This window comes from Condylostylus longicornis, unplaced genomic scaffold, assembly GCF_029603195.1.
Source record: "Condylostylus longicornis isolate FDR11 unplaced genomic scaffold, ASM2960319v2 ptg000048l, whole genome shotgun sequence".
NCBI classification, from domain to species: domain Eukaryota; kingdom Metazoa; phylum Arthropoda; class Insecta; order Diptera; family Dolichopodidae; genus Condylostylus; species Condylostylus longicornis.
Window position 1 is genome coordinate 9,946,218 of NW_026578017.1, and position 19,416 is coordinate 9,965,633.

The 19,416-nt window shown below is 24.9% G+C and overlaps 1 protein-coding gene across 6 annotated transcripts in view; it reads left to right on the forward strand.

The window, feature by feature from the left end:
* LOC129611176 (uncharacterized) overlaps window positions 1–19,416 on the forward strand; it is a 290,077-nt gene that overhangs the window by 179,161 nt on the left and 91,500 nt on the right. The window lies entirely within an intron of this gene.

A 19,416-nucleotide genomic window follows, 5' to 3' on the forward strand; every position in this document is an offset into this window, starting at 1 on the left:
ACAAATTAATTTAAACAATGACATCAAAAAATTTAACATAAAGAGTACAATTTTTTTTACGTAGCCATTATTACAATACATATACGTAGCCATTATTAAAATCCAATTATGTGCCTAATGAAAATTCGACGTACTTGGAAATCATCATCTGGAAATCGTCAAGGAAATTAACGAATGGCATTTAAGATCCGCGCAAAAAGGCATACAGTTTAACAGATTGAGTACCTATAATAATTACGGAAAGGGGTAAAAAAGTTGATAGTGGTATACTCTTAAAAAACTCAGAGTATATCACTAATTTGTCATAATGGTTTTTTGAACAAGCACCTTTTTTAAATAAGCTTTTTACAAATATTATTTTTATTTGAACATTATTCAGGTTATAAATGAAATCTACTATGATCCTGTTAATTCTCTTTTCTGGAGGTAAAATGGTATTTGTACAGTAGAATCACTCTTATACGAACCAGAATTCTGATATTGCCTGGCTCATAGAATAATGATTAAGGGTTGGATAATCGTTCAATCTTTTTTCATACAAATGATTTAAGATTATTTTTTAAATTATGAACTTTTAGATCTCTTCCTCTGGAATGGAAGTTTTAAATACTTTTAAATAAAGTAACATATTTGAATATGAAAATCTCGTTATATATCACGTAGATTATAATATAATATCAAATTAGATGGTATTTATTCATATAACACTGTGTTGCCTTCACAATATATGCTAATTAATATTTTTATAAATAGTTAGCCTGAATTTTCATTGCATCATACGAATTTTACGTCATAACATAGTCAAAAGTTAAACTGTCAAGAAAAATTATTTTATCTTAATTCAATTTGAGTTAAAAAAAAATATTTTATACTTTATTATATTAAATAATAATTTATCTGAACTCTTATGAAACTTTTAATGTAATAAGAGAAATAAAAAAATAAAAAAAAAAAAATAAAACAAAAATATTTTAGGAAATTTTGCAAAATATTTGGAAAACTTTGAAAGGAAAATGGAAGAAAAAAATCTGTAAAACATTGAAAAACTTTTTCTTGGTTTCATTTTTTTGCTTCTTCTCTATAATATTTTAAGACATTAATATGATTATAAATACTTAGAACGTTTTTGTTTTATTGTTTTCCTTTTTTAAAAGAAATAAAATCCACAGTGATCAATTATAAATGTTTTTTCCGATCCCAAATATCTTAAATATTAATTTGAATTCGGATAACTTAGTTCCTCTTGTGATTTTTTCAATAAATCTCTTGTATTCTCTAAACGAAAAGGTTCAATGTGTATTTTTGATTACCTGTTGCTGATTTTGAATGAAGAAAGGTATTTCCGTCTTTTTTTTTAAAATTAGAAAAGATTCACAATCTGATCTCGCAACCGCTAGGTAACAAATGAAAGTGTGATACTCTAGGCGTATAAAAACTAATATAATAGTCTGGAGTATGTAATTTGGAGAGTAATACTCTAGGCGTATATAATTTGGAGTCAACACCAGACTATAGAAGTTTAGGAGACCAAGAAATAGTTTGGAAAAGTTTTTATACCTCTTCGTTACCCGGCGGAATACACGATTATATATAGAAAATAAGAACAATTATAATTAAATTTGAAAGTCAATTTTCACTCAACAAAAGATTATGCCATTTGCCAGCAGTAATATGGGATGCTATATTCGATTAAAAGGAATACAATTTTCACAATATAATATATAGTAATATAAAATATTTGGTTCCGGAAATGTTAAAATAATATTACCAAAAACTGATATTTTTGTAGGAAATGGATTAATCATATAAGACACAGAGATTCTAGTATTTATTTCCAGAGAATAGAATCAAAGCCTGCCAAAAACTTTGTACATTTAGATTGCTCATTCTAGTAAATATGCTCTAATTTCTTTTTATTATTCTTGAATATAAGTAAAAGTAAGCTGTTTCCTTAAAAAAGCTCATTTACCAGCCGATTATTATTGAATATCCTTGCATCTCAAGTTGTATAACAAATATTTACTTTATGTCCCTAATTTTTTTCCAAAAAAAAACAATTTGTAAAAGTATAGAGCATTTATGTGTATACGTATGTATAATTCTATTTTTCAAATGTTCATACATATTTATGTTTATAATATTATTATGACGTATTTACTCGTAAAAAGAAATAAAAAAATATATTTATAAAATTAATTTATAAAAGAATTAAAATTTTTTATATCAATAAAAAATATTAAAATTTCTTCTAAATATAACAGTTTTCTTTCATTCATTCCATAACTTCGAACGTTTTTCTTTTTATAGGTGGCTAGTCAAGTCAATATGTTAACAAAAAGGTTAAGGATGAAATTCAAAAAGTTTTGAATACTATGGCGACATTACAAATATAATAAAATTATTTTAAACGTATTCGTTTTGATATTTTTACGGTATATTATAGTTAAAGTTCAATCCTTTTGACCTTTTCGAATATAATATGTATAACAAAATTTAATTTATAATAACTTTGATTCAATTTTTTTATTAGGAAATTGAATAATGTCTTGAATTTTAAAGTTAATTCAGTAATGTTTTTTCTTCTTTTTTGGTTTATTTTTTTTTCTTTTGGAGATTTTATGATGGTTTTGTAATCTGACAGAGTCATAAATATATACAATACATATACGCATATATGCATATACATAACGTATTTGTGGGTTACACAAGTTGTTATGGTCCTTTTACTTTAAGACATAGATACGATTAAATTTTTCAAAGTTTTAAGTATAATTGAATACATTTCGGCTCAATAATTATTATTTTTTACATGGGATTTTCTTCTATTTTCTATTTAAATTTAAAAAATGGTATTATAAATGATATTGAAAATTATCAAGTAAAAGTTCGACTTCGAAATTTGGAATTGAACAATATTGATAACCGAATAATATTGAAGCGGCTCCTCGAGTAACTGCTAACATAATGTTAAAGTGTAAATCCTTATATATGAAGAGTTAGTCCGAACTTATGGAAAGCGCAAGTTTTAGGACATATTGTTTGTCATTTTGTAAAACTGACCAAAAAGAGACAATTTTAGATCCGCTGATGTTTTGTGTTAAAAAATATTCAGTATTTTACTATTAAAATGTTGCGTTATAAAAATTAACGAAAAGTTCGGAAGATTCAGATTTTCCCAAAAGGAATACACGTCTCACACAACATATATAAATATGTTTTATTTTAATGTTGTTGTTAAATACTTTTTACTGCAAAATAAAATTGCATTGACGCATCTTGACTCTTGACAAAATGATAATTCAAAACTTAGCGAAATATCTACTCTTTTAAAGTGCTTATTGTGTGATTTAAGTGATTATTCACTTAACTTCTTTGTATTGGGATTTTAAACGAGCATATACCGTTTTGGTTAGTTCTTAATGACCCTTACGTGATGAAAACGAACAATGTCTGAAATTTCTGAAATATTAATATACGAAATTTTTAAAACAAAAACAATTTTTTCAATATTGCACAATATATCTGCGATTTGCTCATATTGAAATCTACATAAAAGTTATTTTAAAAAGCAGCTCTTTGTTGCAATTCAAAGTAATTTCGACACAAACTTTATTCCTAAAATTGCTGAAATTATTTCTCTTTTGCTTTAAACCCTACGGTCAACTGTTGTGATTTTACGATAAAATTTAATTTTACCACACAAAAAGATTCAAAAGTTTTTCCTTTCCCTATACAAAAAATGGAAACAAAAAATAAAGAATCCAAAACAAATGAAAAAAAAAATTAATCTATAAAAAACAAAAACCTTTTTGAGAAGATTTTCTGATGCCAATGGCAAAATCTGACCGGTGTTGCTATTAATGTCGGTACATTTACACAAACTTTTTTTTTAAAAACTTTCAAAGATAATCGTTTTTCTAGACATTTCATCAACATTCATTGCAATTTAATATACAAACGATATGTGGGACGCTGATGGAAAACCTTTTCATATTGAAAAGTTTCAAAGTTTGAATCAAACACTTTTCAAAATATTACAAAACATGAAAAATATAAGAACTTTAGAGTAATAAAGTTGCAACTAACAGAAACACTATTTTACAACATTGCTGTACAAGCCAAGTTTAAGGATAATTAACTCATGAGTCACGACAACCGAAATCTTAGTTGCATAATTTCTGTGTAAAAAAGCAAACAAATCTTAAATATTACAAAAAAAAACTGAATGTATTCCGAAAAGTTTCAATGAATTGAAATCAGTGATTGATAAATTAAGGGCTCACAATACAACTCACTGTCACCCACTGTTAGTGGGAAAACCACTAGTCAGTTAGCCAATTTCAATATGAAAAAATTTAAAATCATTAACAATTAATCAAAATAAAAACTAATTTTTAATAACTTCTCCGTTGGATTAACATTTTCAACTAGATATACTAAACTTAGCCCTCAACAGTTAGGTTTTGTATTCCTGAATCCTGATAAACCTTTAGATATTTATGTGTGCGATAAATTGTTTTAATAAAACATAAAAATAATGTAAAACAAACACTTACACGCAAATATAGACCTTTATTAGATTTTTATAGCAAATTCTGGTTCAATAATATAAAAATATCATTTACAAGGTAGCATTGAAATGTTTTACATTTTGTTTAATCAAAGAATATTAAAACTGGAAAATCTTTGAAACTTTTTTATCACTTTCATAATACAAACTGTATTATGGTTAAATTGTTTTTGTACACGTTCTTTTGAAATTTTTTGTCTTTTAAAATTAATAATAGGAGGTTTTTGTATTTTATATCTCAAAGTCGCGGAGGTCATAGCTCAACCTCATAGATATTTATATTACAATTTTGACACATTGCGAAATTACTTCAATATTAAAAACAATAATTTTTGTGCTTTTTATTAAATTTATGTACGTTTCTTTGAAATTATTTCCCGTCTTTAATAGATATTTAAATATTTGAATGCCAAATTTTGTTCAGAATTCAGGAAATATAAATTTAACTACCATATTTGTTTCTCAAAAAGCGTGAAATTTTAAGTAGAATTCAATAATTATCCAACTATCAAAGTCAAGTTCTTTGTTTAAAAAAATACGCCACCAGCATGTATATAACTGTTATGTACATATTACATATATGTAACTGTATATGTATTATATATCTTTCTAACAAAAATTTGGACAACTTAGCATTATTCTAGAAAGTTTAGATTTTGACTACCACAGACAATCTTACATTTTTAAGGTTTTGAAGGATAACCTCATAATATGAGCGTTTAAAAGAAATAATTCAAAAATTTTCTAAAATCTTACATTTTATTAAAACTCAATCGCATCCCTGACTTTAAATTGCATCATTCTTTCACTTATTTAGTCCAGCGGAAAGAGAGCATTTGCCAAAAATAGTATTTTTTAGATCCCTGACTTTAAATTGCATCTTTCTTTCACTTATTTAGTCCAGCGGAAAGAGAGCTTTTGCCAAAAATAGTATTTTTTAGATTTTTTCGTGCTAAAGCCATACCATATTTTTAAAAAAAAACAACTTCCATTTGAAGTACAGCATAGCTCGAAATATCAATGTGAGAAAAAAACTATTCAAATTATTCGTTTTTAAAAATTTAATTATTTTATTTATTAATTATTAATCAACTAGTTCAATTTTATTAGAATAACATAATTATTTGTTTCTTCTTCGCTTCCTAAAAAAATGATGGCCTGATGATGAGTTAATAAAATCGCAAATATCGAAAACTCATTCCTGCACCAACATGTAATATAATTAGTATTTTGTTTTTTCCTAAGTATATGCAATAAGAAAATTAACTACTCAAATGCTTAAGGGGAATGCAGCTTAATAAAGTAAAGGCCACTTTTGATTTTTTATAGTTACTGAAATTATTTTATATTATTTTCGAGAAATACCAAAAAGTAAGCTGAAAATACAATATGACTCTACTGGTTTAATTTAGTTTCCAACAGAACCTGTCCTTATAAACATACGATACATTCCGTACTCATTTGATGAAGTTTGTATAGTAAATATCTAGGTATTTATGTACAAAATTGTACCAATATTACATTTTACATCTGGCATATTACAATATACACAAACATACATAATAAAATGTTATATGTATAACAATTTGTTATTATAAAAGTAAGTAGTTTTTAGTTATCTGTATATAGTAACTATACAAATGTTATACAAAAAGTTTTTGGTTAAAAAGTAAAGGTCAAAAAGTGTATAATAATATGATAAGTTGTAAAGTTAACACATCACAAAAATTTGATGCCATAATAATATGAGTGTACAGTTTTATACTCTTCCTATTTTATATAGAGTATGTCTTTTATTTTATTGTATAATATTGTATTGATAGAAAATTATATCCTTAAATTCGATTTTATTACATAGCATATACAATATTATAGATATAGGACATATATGTATGTATGTATATATAGATATAATAAAATTAACAGTTAAAAAAGATCATATTTTCAAAGGCAAAATAATAAGAAAAACACATACAGACACAGAGGAGAATAAAGATAAAAACAATAAAATTTCTATTCTATTTTTTTTCCAAGGATCAAAAAAATTAATTTCTTTGATTTTATATTTTATTTGTAAAATTTCATTTCGATTTCATGGTTTCAATTTATACAAAAGAAAAGTCATAAACAGTTAAAATTACTTTAAAAGAGAAATAAAATCGTATGTACACACATAAATACTTACACAATATTATACATTTAACAGTACTATGTATGTACATGTATGTACATAGGTAAAAATTTAATTTTAAAGGCTATTAATTCTTGTTATATAGTTTTCATTTAATTTTATTGTTTTCATCTACTTAGATTAAGAAAGAGATTCATTTTTATTATAAAATCATTAAAGTTTTAAGAAGAAATATAATAAAGGCATAATAAGAATTTAATTTTTAATTTAAAATTTTCAGCGATGGGATGTTGTCGTATAACATCCATGATATCCAGGGTCTTAGCGCCATAAGACGTTACTTGTAATTAAAAACAACATAAAAATAATTGATGCCACATAACAGGCTTTTTCGTAAACGCAGTATATCGTAAAAAATTCCAACTCACTAGTATAAAGTACATTTTTTCTCGAATTACGTAGCTTTAAGCCTATCAACTGAATTTAATATAAACTGAAGCTATGAAAAGGTACCCAAGGCGTTAGAGCACACGAAATTTATCCTTTCTTCCAACGAACATAATACCTTGAATTCTTATTTTTTTCTCGTATAATAAAGCGGAGCCATTCCTCCTCCATTATAAATTTCGGCTTTCTGAGAAATAAAACGGAGTTTGAATACATACTTTTAAAAATTATTTGAATTCTTAGTTGTTTAAATGAGATTCGCCTTTTCTCATAGAAAATGTGAAATAGAAAAACGAATTTAACTTAACACTATGTCACAATTATAGAGCGATTGAATTGGGGTCCTTTTTCAAGAAGTTAGAGTACCACTTAAAGTTAAAAAACCTTTGATATTGCAACACCCTCCCGAAGAAACACCGATAAATCAGAAATTTTTTTGTTTTGCAAAATAAAATACAAGTATGTACGTAGATAAAATTTAATCATTCGTTATTTTTATTACACGTTCACACAATATTAAAATTCTCGAAAAGTTAAACAATCATATTTGCTTTTTAAAAAAAAAGTTATACAAATGTATGTTAAAAAAGTTATAATGAAAATATTTAATTTTCTAACATAATAATAGAAAAAGTTTAAAACTCATAATAGAAAAAACAAACCAAAATTATAAACACAATATAGGTACACCCACTGAACCTAACACAACACACAAAGATAGAAAAAAGAAAAACAAACAAAATTAGTCGCATAAATTTCAATTCAATCCTTCTAATGTCGACTTTCTTAAAGTTTAAGTAAATATCGCAGTGTAGCTAGCTAGTCACATAGAGAAAGAAAAAGTTATAAAAAGTTTATACAGATATACATATATACCAAATATATATACCTACAAATTTATACATTTTGTCACTTGATTTCTATCTTGCTCTATCTTAACTTTTCTATAAATTCAGAAAATTCGGTTCCAGTTGTTATTGCAATTGCTGACTAAATAAAGAGTTTGCAAAATATTTTTCTACTTGTCCATTAAAATGCAATTAACTTTATTCTTATTTTAAACAACTCACAAAATTTAATTTGAAATAAAGAAACAAATTTCGTGATACGACTAAAGAACATATGAAAGCAAGGCAGAAAATTAAAAAAATTTACTCTCCAAACTGCTGGGTTTGAACTATCTAGGGACCATTTAAAAATTGAATATAAATAACGCGGTAGTATACACAAATTAACCATTATTTCCCTATGCATCCGTGCGCCTGTTACGTCAACACCCAAGCTCCTTGATACTCCCAGCCTATTTTGAAAATTCAAATGTTTCAAGAGCCGCAAAGCTATTTTTTTTTCAAAAATTATAGGTAACAAATTATATGCGTAGCATGTTACACAATTTGTTTCCTTTAAACCTTAATATTAACTGTCCATTACAATGACAATCCACATATTGGAAACCAATTAGAAGTCGATTGGTTATTTACGACTACGTCACGGTTTATATTTATTCTTAAGGGTCTTATAAGGCTCGCACTTACTCTTTCATATTTTATTTCAGTAATTTGAAAGACATTATGAAGTATATGACCATCATTTTGTGCCAGGTCATCAAACAAATTAAAAATAAAAACAAAAATGTTTTAGGCAACTTTGCAAATTGAACACACAGCTTTACAACAATTTTGTGTAATTACAGCGAAATCACCGCACTGTGTAACTTTTCAACCAAAAAATGTAAAAAATCGTGTTATTCAGATAAAGTAAAATTTTCTAAATAAAACCACATTTCTCACTCACAAAACGTTATTTTGCAGATAGAACGAAATAGAAATCAAGTGGCGGTTTCTGCATATTATTAATAATTTCTTTTTGTTCCTCGTTCGCAAGCAACTCAGTACAATACAATACACAATGTGAACACAGAATGAATATTGTTTGGCTTGAACCTTTTTCTTGAAAGTCGAAAGAAAAACTTGTCCTTTAATTTTCATTCTTATATTTTTTATTTCTTGTTTTTTGTTACCTTACAATTTCTTACGACTTTTTCAAAAAAGAAATTCTGAATTCATGTTACTTTGTGCATAAAAAAAAAAAATTTTCTTATTTTATTGTGGAAGCATGTGGTTTGAAAAACTTACAAAAGAAAAAGAAAAGAAAATTAAAAACTATTTTCATAATTTTGTCTATTTTTTTTTTAAAAAAACAAAAATATGAAAAAAATTTATGCTCATTTTAAAAATTTTCTCTGAATTAAACACTTCCTTTTCAATTATTATTCTTATCTCTCTTTGCGAAGAAATAGAACGAAATTTTTGAATTACTGTTAAATGGCAACATTATCCACAATTAAAATTTTAAGGTTGCGATTAAACAGGCAATTTAACTTATTGTTAATTTTAAAAAATAGATAAGCATTGTTAATGATGACAAAGGTCTGAACTATTAAAAAATTTCTTTGAAAAACATGGAGTTAGGTAATATTTGATTTTTTTTTAAATCTACATTGCGTGCTGGTGTTGCATATTTTCAGGAGAAAAAGAAAAATTTTCAGAATATGATGAAATTATGGACTTAATTAGATCAGATAAAATATATAGTCGTATTCTTTAATGTTATAGAACTAATAATTTTTATTTAAGATTCGACAAAGCTTCTAATTTAACAGGAATAAAATGTAGAAAATTGTAATTTTATTAATGATTATTCCCTACTATTCCACGATAGATGTATCATGTCAGTATCTTACAAAATGTGTGAAATTCAAGCTAGATACATATAAAAATATTAAAAAAAGAAGAATTTTGAAAAATAATAAAGTGTAGAAAAATATTGGAAACAAGTTAATGGCAAAGATAAATTTTATTTATGTATGAAATTTCCTTTCTATTTTCAAGCTTTCAATCTCAAATAGCTTAAAACAGCTTTTGTAAACAAATAATCTGAAGAACTCGCTGACAGAATAAAATCACAATTTGCTTTTAATGGTTTGCGAAATATGTTTCAAAATAATCTTAATATGTTGACAAATAATTATAAGATTCTAATTACAAGAAATTTTCTAATAATTACAAAAAAATTTTCTTCATTAAGAAGCTCAAAGCACGATACATTTGTAGATGAATACTCAGTCTACCATGATATCGAATTTTTAAAAATCAAAATTGTGCAAGATTTTCGTTAAACCAGGCAATACATTTTGTTGGCAGCTATTTTTTTAGATTTTCCATTAATATTCACAAAACAGGAAAAACAAATGGAACGACAGCTACTTAATAGTACAATTAATTCAATTACACAAAATAATCAATTCATATCAAATTGATTCACAAAATAAAAAAATTACGCAACTGTACAGGTGTTGGCGTCCTTTCAAAACTACATAGATGTTGACAAAATTCATTACATTAGGCGTTGGCCATAAGAAATCGCTTATAGAATCAAACTAATTTAAAAATTTGTTAAAATAAACTACAATCATTGTAAACCTAATCGAATAAAACTGGCAGTAAATAAGAAATCTTTCATTTCTTCCATGAAAAACTATTATTTCTAATCTCTTATTGAACAACCCGTTATATATTTTGCTTGATACCCAAGTAATTTTCACAGGAATGAAAAAAAATTCAAAATAAAATTTAAAAATTCCCATGTCATTCTGATAGTCGAAAATTGTATAATTAAAATTATAAAGAAAAAATAAAAATTAATTTAAATATTTTGTAGTTAAAATTTGCTAACATGAAATAATTCCAAAAATCCACCTGGCTCACCTACAAAACAAAAAAAATTTGAGGAATTTTCGTTATGCATACGTACATATTGTACTTGAATATTTTATCTGATCTTCAAATACTTACCCCTTCAATATTTTTTATCTTGCTATCGACGTAGCCTTCTAATATTTTCAAATATATGAAAAATATACATATGTACACATTTACGTGCCAATGTACATACGTATATAGTAACAACAATACACACATACACTAATATACATTTATACGAGCACATATTAATTAATTATCACAGCACAGCTAATTCCGTTCGTGAATCATAAAGAGTTTGTCTGTACATATTTCACTGTGTATATATTACGAGTATTACGATAAAAAAAGAAACTGGAAAATGTTTATTTTTAGCTCCCATAATTTCTCGTGTCTGTGTTTACGCATTTGTCATTTTTCATCACAAACAACAATTTTTATAAGTTTAGAATATTTTCGTAATTTTTGAATTTATTGTTTTTATTTTATAATACATACAAAAAGAGAAAAGCTGGCACCACACCATAAAAACGTTATTCTTATTGTCACTTAAACTCATCTAACTCATTAATAATAATTATTCTCAATTGAGCATTATTAATGAGTGAGACTTTTTCTTTTTTTAAACTTATTCATTATTAATGTGGTGCATTTGCACATTGGTACACGTTCTTCAATATAATTTTGGTGAGTTTTCTTAATTTTTTTTTGTATTGTCAAGATAGTAACTGTTATAAAGATAAATTACTGTTACTTATTTATATTTTGCTATTAATAAATACATACGTAGAACTTCAGAAGAAAGAAATAAAAACGAGTTTTTTTCGTATAAAGCTCAGATTCCTAAAATTGTACAAACTGAAATGTTCTAAGAAAAATGAAACTTGTTTTTAAACAGGTGAGAAGTTATCTTCATTTTCCAAATATTATAATCTAAATACTATTAGCTGGTTTTGTATTAAACGTATATTTTTGTAGCACTGTCAAAAATTGAATTATTATTAATCTCCCTCTGACCGTCCGTCCGTCCGTGCGTTTTTGTGCTTACAAAACTACTACGCCCTTTAATAAAGAAAGGTATTTTATACACTATTAGATTTTTATACACCAAAGATATTTTATACACTATTAGATTTTTGCCATAGAAACTTATTTTGCTAAAAGATTTTGTTTTTGTCTCCGCCCCTCCTATCATCTAAATTCGTAAAATTTGAATTTTCAGCAAATTATCTTTTCGAAACTGCAAGATTTTCGAGTTTCTATAAAAGCAAAAATCAAACTGACAATAGTAAATGCCACGCTATCAAAAAATATAATTATTTCTCCTAAACTCACTTTCTACTTAATTCTTAAGAATTTAACCCAATTTCATCCTAAATTTATGCAATCATTTGAAATATGTCAGTATTTTAATAAAAGTAATTTAAATAGCTAGTCTACAATTGCATTTTAGAAAACATATTTTCTCAAGAAAAAGATGCTATTTTAAAAACCATTGGTACTTAACTTTACTTGAGTTTAATTTTAGTAAAAAAAATTATAAACAAAAATTTAGTGTCCTTAAGACGTTTTCCTGAATGCTTCAACAGTAAGTTTCTGATTGAAAAACTTTTTAAGGAAATTATTCTTATAGCGAAATAATTATAGCGAATTAAATAAAAATCCAAAAGCCAAACTCTTAACATATGCTTCTTTATAGCCAGGCTTTTAAAATAACAAATTAAAATACAAACTTTAATTTTCAATTTCAATTTAATACTTAATGATGGATAAAATATTTAAAGCATTCCCTAGACTTGTGAATTTTCAATGTTGAATTTCTTATAAAGCTAATAAAAATTTCAATGTTGAATCACGAGCCCGATATCGCAGTAATACTTTTTGGAAATCCGACTTAATTTCAACATAAATTTTTGAGTTTATATTTAAAATTGAATTTTAAAATTCAATTCAATAACCTTATTGCACCATTATGAAATTTTAGAAAGTTGATAAATCTAGATTGCTACATATTACAATTAAATATTTAAATAACCAATTTGATTGATAATATCAAGGACTTTTCACATATTTCAAAACTATTCAATCACTTTTATTTATTTTAACACAAAAAATAAAATTCAAGTTTATTTATTTTTAAGCTCTTCAACATTTTCTATCTAATTTTTCCATAGTTTTTTTTCTTTTCTATCTAATTTTTTTCATTTTTTATTTGTGTTGGATAGCCGCCAGTATTATTTTTTGTCATAAATTAATTTCATTATTATTGTCATTTTTTATTCAAATTATATTTTAAAAGTTTTATCTATATTTTTTATTAATTTTTTTGGCTTCACAGTGTGTATTGGGTCGCAATTAAAATTGACAATATTTTTCTAATAATTAAATTTATTAACGTCAATAACATTCACATACCGCCCACTATCGTAACAAGTGTATGAAAGAAAAAAATAAATATAGAGACCCTTCAGAAATAGTTTTGAAAATAAATGTCATATACAGAATTTTGAGTTTTTACAATATCTAGCTTTATCATTTTATTTGAGGATTAAAATATTCTCAATATATTGTGAGGTTTTTGTAGTTAAACTTCAAAATTAATATTGAAAAATTTGAAATATGTTGATAAAGTGTATTTTAGAAAACTCTTACAGACGCCGCTGATAAAAATCTTTTCTCTATACCTTCTTAATTCATATTTACATTTGTGTTTACTAGCTTTTGCGGAATTCTTTTCCAAATTTAGTTGAAAAATCACATGAATTTTGCAGAAATTTCTCCTTAATAACTTAAAGCGGGCGAAGTACTTGAAAATAAAGTCGAAAATCTTTTTAAAAAATAATTTCTAATATGGGACGGTAGAATGGGTGAAGTTTAAATTTTTGTTCCCGTTTTCTCATTGAAACAAACAAAAATTTTAATAAAATCTCACGCGTTGTTTTCTCACTCAACAAAAATTAAAACAAAATCGCTTTTTTCTGGAAATGGTGGCTTGGCGATTTTAAAATTAAAAAATTTACAATTTCAATTTGTTTAAATTACTTTCATTTATACTAATAGTAGGATATCAGGCGATTAACAGTGTCATTAACAATATTACACTTTTTCGAATATAGGCTTGCTAATTTGGTAAGAGAAATTTCTGTTAAAATTAATGTTCAATTCGATTGAGGTGGTGTTCATTTCCAAATTTTTATATTTAAATACTCTTAAGGTTCTTTAACGCAAAATTTTATTGTTCACTAAACACATTATTAAAAAATATTATATTCAATTGTTTAAAATAATCCCTACATTAGACGTACCTTTCTCTTTCTTCTTCATTAATTTATCACTCATTTTTACATTACTAGTTCATTTAAAATTTTATAGCCATCTAATCTTTCGGAATTTTAAAAAGGGAATTATTTAAAAATTTAAGAAATAACTGTTTTTTAAGCAGTTTATTAATATAATAGAAACGTAATTTAATTTTTTATTCGTTTCATTTTATTCACACTCACTCATCCTTGAAAATGTTTTCTCTTTTAAAACAAAATTTTTTTTTCTCTCTATAATATTCGAGTTTCAATTTGGTTTCTTATAAATTTTACTTCTCATGAATATTCTGTTTGTATATGAAAATTATTTTATTATTTTCCCTTCAAGGATCGTTCTTCTTTTGAATTTTCTTTTCTTTTTTTACTTTAGAATAACCAAACTTGTGGAATTTACGCTTCAAGAGTTTTAAAAATTCTTTCTATATTCTTTATATACAATTTGGGTGTTTATTTATTTAATATATCACCGCTTTTAGCTCACTTCCTTTTCTTTTCTGTCCTAAAATTTTGAAAAATAAAAAAAGGGATACTGCAAATTATTGTATACATATTCCGTTTTTAATTTTGGTTTTTCTCTAGAAAATCTCATTTACAAGTTCATCTGCAAATTATAGGATCAGTTACCTTATAATAGAATAAAATTAATAAATGAAGTTTTATCATAAAAGTTAGTAAATTGATTTCTGATAAACTTCTAAATTAAAGAGCAAGAACTCTTATAAATTACACTCTTAATAATAAATTCAATAATTAATTTAAATACAAAGTCTAGTAACCTAGACGCTTATAAAAAGATTGATATTATAAATTTGATATCTTGCATATAAATTCAAAGAATATCTTCTACGGAATCTCATGATGCAACACATGAAAAATTCTAATTAAGAATATAGTAATGAATTGTCTTTCAAAATCCACTTGAGACTCCAAGAAAGCTTGTCTTCTTCATAATTTTATAAAAAAAAAGGGAAAGTATTTCAATCCTTCGAATGCTTCTTGAATTAAAACGAAAAATATGTTGATTTAATTATGGAAATGCAAAAATATTTTTTAAGAGAATGTGGAGAAAAAAAAATTGTAATTTTCAAGTTAATTATGGTATAAAAAATTATGTTATTTTATACGTTTGGGAATAAAATAAGGATTTTGAATTTTGTAAATTTTCAAAAGAGTTAAAAAAAATGCAAAATATTTTTCAAGTGGTACTGAAAAAAAAAGATAAAAAATCTGTGCAAAATATTTTAAGAAATCAAATTTAAATTTTTGAACAATCATTGCAAAATTATAATTTAACTATAAAAATCATTTACAAAAAAAACCGGCAATTGGCCTATTTTTATTGATTTCACTTTGGTTCAGATATAAAGATTTTTGAAAAATTTTGTTTTTAATATTTCGGGTTTTAATAAACAATAATGTTTTGAAACTAGATCAAAAATAAGGTAAAAAACTCGATTATTCAATACAATAATTTGCAAATTTTGCAATTTTGTATTGGGACAGGGAACGTGTTAATGTTATTAGCAAAGTTTTTTTCAAAACTCTAGTTGTTGTATGCTATGTATAATAAACCTACTACAAACTCTTATAACTTCAAATAAATTTCTTAACACACTTATTCTTTGACAGATTAAACAAACAGCTTTTCAAATAAAATTTTTTCTCAATAAATAAATTTAAATTGAAAATTCAAATTCATATGGAAATGCTCTATAGAATTAGAATGAGGACTTACTGTTCATATTGTATACAGAAACAATAAAATTTTAATAACTGAATATTACATTTAATTTTTAAATTGAAAAAAAAAATTTATTTTTCATGTACTTAAAGAATAAAATCGTTTATACGTGACAATTTAAAATTGATATGTTGAAATTGTACATTATCAATTTTCTTTTCTAAATTTATTCAAAAAACAACACAAAAAAAAAGAATAAATTCTTTCTCTTTTTACCTTTACATACTTCCATATACATAAAAATGTAGGTACACATATTAAGAATAAATCCAGTAAAATAAGCGACTCAAGTACCAAACGGAATTCTCATTCTGCTTTGTTAGTGTTACCCTATTTTGGAATAAAAACAAAATAGTGTTTTTAAAATAGCACAATTCCTCTAACCGTCAGACAATCATTTAAAAAGAAACATACGACTAGTCAGAGGAAAAGGAAAAGTCAAAGAATTTCATCTTTCTAAGTTCAGTGGATTTTGGAGAAACTATTAGTAAATTTTGAAAATTTATTTAATAATTTCAATTAATATCAAAAAATGCTTGAGGGACAGTTTATTGATCATTTAAGAGAAGTAAAAAAAAATTATTTGACAACAAAATAAACCATTTCTTAATAACCACAAACATAACTTTTAAACAGGTGCAAACAGGTGAAAATTTCTTCTATAAATTTCTAGCCAAGTCAATTTGTTAATACAATCCCACTGTTTTATTTTAAAAGGTGTACAAGCTTGATAGAAAAAAAGAGAGAAACAGTCGGGCGGCCAAAATAAAACTGATAAGAACTTTTTTTGGAATTCAATTTGAAATTTTCTAAAAAAGAGAAAGAATATTCTTGTAACAAAGCATTATGTAGGAAAACGAATGAAAAAGTTATACAAAATTATTAAAAAAACACGTGGAAAAAAAACTAATATGGAAGTAAACATTTCCCTTAAGTAAGTATTAAAAAAATTGTTTAAACAATTTTGTGGACAAAAATTATTTTTCCTTTTCGTTTTGTTTTCTTATTTCCTACATTAAATTCTTCTCATTTTTACATTACGCCCTCCCCTTACATTTTTCAAATAAAATGCTGTCTTAACAAAATTTCTTTAATAATTTTCCTATGAAATTTTTAATGACTCTTGAATTTGAAAATTATTTTGACTTCCTTGTAATAAGATTTTAACACAACTTCAATGGCATTAAAATAAAATTTAAAAATTAAGAAAATATTTTGAAAAAAAAATATGCGAGACGAAGATACTTTTGTTTGGGCCAAATTAGATGTAAATGGAAAATATATGGAGCTGTTAATCATGGGGTAGGTGATCAGTACAAGTAGGTCTTAAAGTTGTATTTATTTATAAGCAATTTGTTTTTTATAAAAAATATATTTTAACAAGAGCACTTACAGTTTACTTCAAATTACAGCTTACTATACAGAAATTGTTTTGAAAATACAGAAATTGTCAAATGTCAGATTGAGTTTGCCTTTCAAATTAACTATCATCTTCAGCCGATTTCTCGTTTTTCTCGAAGAAACTCTTCTTGTACACGGTAATTCTAAAATTTTCGCATTTCAAGTTTTCAAGCATATTAATTAATAAATAAGTTGTTTTACAACAATAAAATTTTTAAAAATCCAAACATTAATAATGATTGAATAGAGTATTCCTATATCAAATTGAATACACACCTTTGCAATTGCGGAATTATAAATATAATTCTGAAGATCAAAATTAAAATCGAGATTGAGAACTGAATCCACACAAATTAAATAACAAACACTGAAAAGTATTTTTGATTAAATTTTACCGACATAAACATTTCTTCATATTAGATTCATTTAGATGAGGTAACAATGCATTGTGTGTCAAGAAGTAAATCTGTTGTGCCCCATTTGCACCTATCACACATAAAGCGCTTCTTCGGGACTTATCCTTAAATAAATTCAAGTGTCTTGTGGTGGTCGATTGTTTGCAATTTCTGTGGACCAGCGTTCCACAAACAACGAGGATTTGCACTTTAATGACTTTCTTCATAAAAAGAACTTCAAGTAGATCTCTATATACATACATAGATCTATAATAGATTTATTGTGTCCTTTAAAATACTTAATGAAAACTATACTTTCATTTTATTTCGAATGATACTATAATTTTATTGATGAAATAAAGACTTATGAACCATATTTTTGTTGACATGAAATTTTTTTTTGTAAAAATTCTTGCGCATTCTCCTAACACTCCTACGGGTATATCAAAACTAATAATTTAATGATAAGCGTAGGGTAGGTAAGTTCCTATATTTAATATTTGAAAGATATGCAGAGTTTCTGATTTATTTTCAATATTAATTAGATTAAAAATGTTATAAATAAAAAATAAAAATTCATGTAAATTTTTCATTTATTAATTTAATTCCCGATAACTTTGCGGTCATTCTGTTTTAAAAATATTTTTCAAATCAATCAAATAAATTTCGTTGTTTATTTTATGTTTTTTTTCTTTCATTATTATTATAAAGAAACTGACAATTTCACAATTTTGAATTAGAATTTAAAATTTTGTGAATATTCAAGAACTAAAAGCTAATTTTAATTGTAATACAATTATAGTTTTATTTATACAATTTCTACATTTTTACATCAAATTTGCCTTTCATTACTAAAACTATTTAAGAAATATATAAAGTTCACAATTAGACTAACTTGAATCAAAAACAACTGCACTTAACATGATAGAAAATATTAACTTTTATGAAATTTTCCAATGATTTTAACTTTAGAGTCAACTTCATCAATGTTAATTTCGTCAAAATAGAATACATTTAACATTCACGCTTCAATTTCATATGGAATTTTTCAATAAAAAATAATTTTGACGTTATGTTTTTGTAATATTTTTTTTCCTAAAAATATTATCTAACGATGTACACAATATGGCATGTCAAAAAAATTCGATATTATTCTAATAAAATTTGAAAAATTCACTGGAAAAATGAAGTATAATAATCGACATTTCAATATGCTTACCTTTTATAAATTTATAAAAAATATAGAAAATTATGAAAATGAAAATCTTTACGATATTACGCATACTTGACATGTTAAGCTGCCGTTGCATTGACATACCATCCTTTTTGTTATGATTTCATAGCAAACATTCATATTAACTCTATAAAGAAATATATTATTAATAGACAATATAATATATGTACGCATGTATCCTTATTATGTAAAGGAAATTTTGGTAAAATCAAGTTGATTGATTGTATTTTTACTCACTTTTAATGTCAAGGAGCTTTTATCAGTCATTTAACCTAATTTATACTTGTTGTCATCATATGATTTAAGAATGATTTTTTTTTTTTGTAATGGAATCGTTCTGACTTCAATATTAACTCGTGCTTACATTCTATATAATTTCATAGAGAAAATCAAGGAACAAAAAAAGGAAAAAAAAT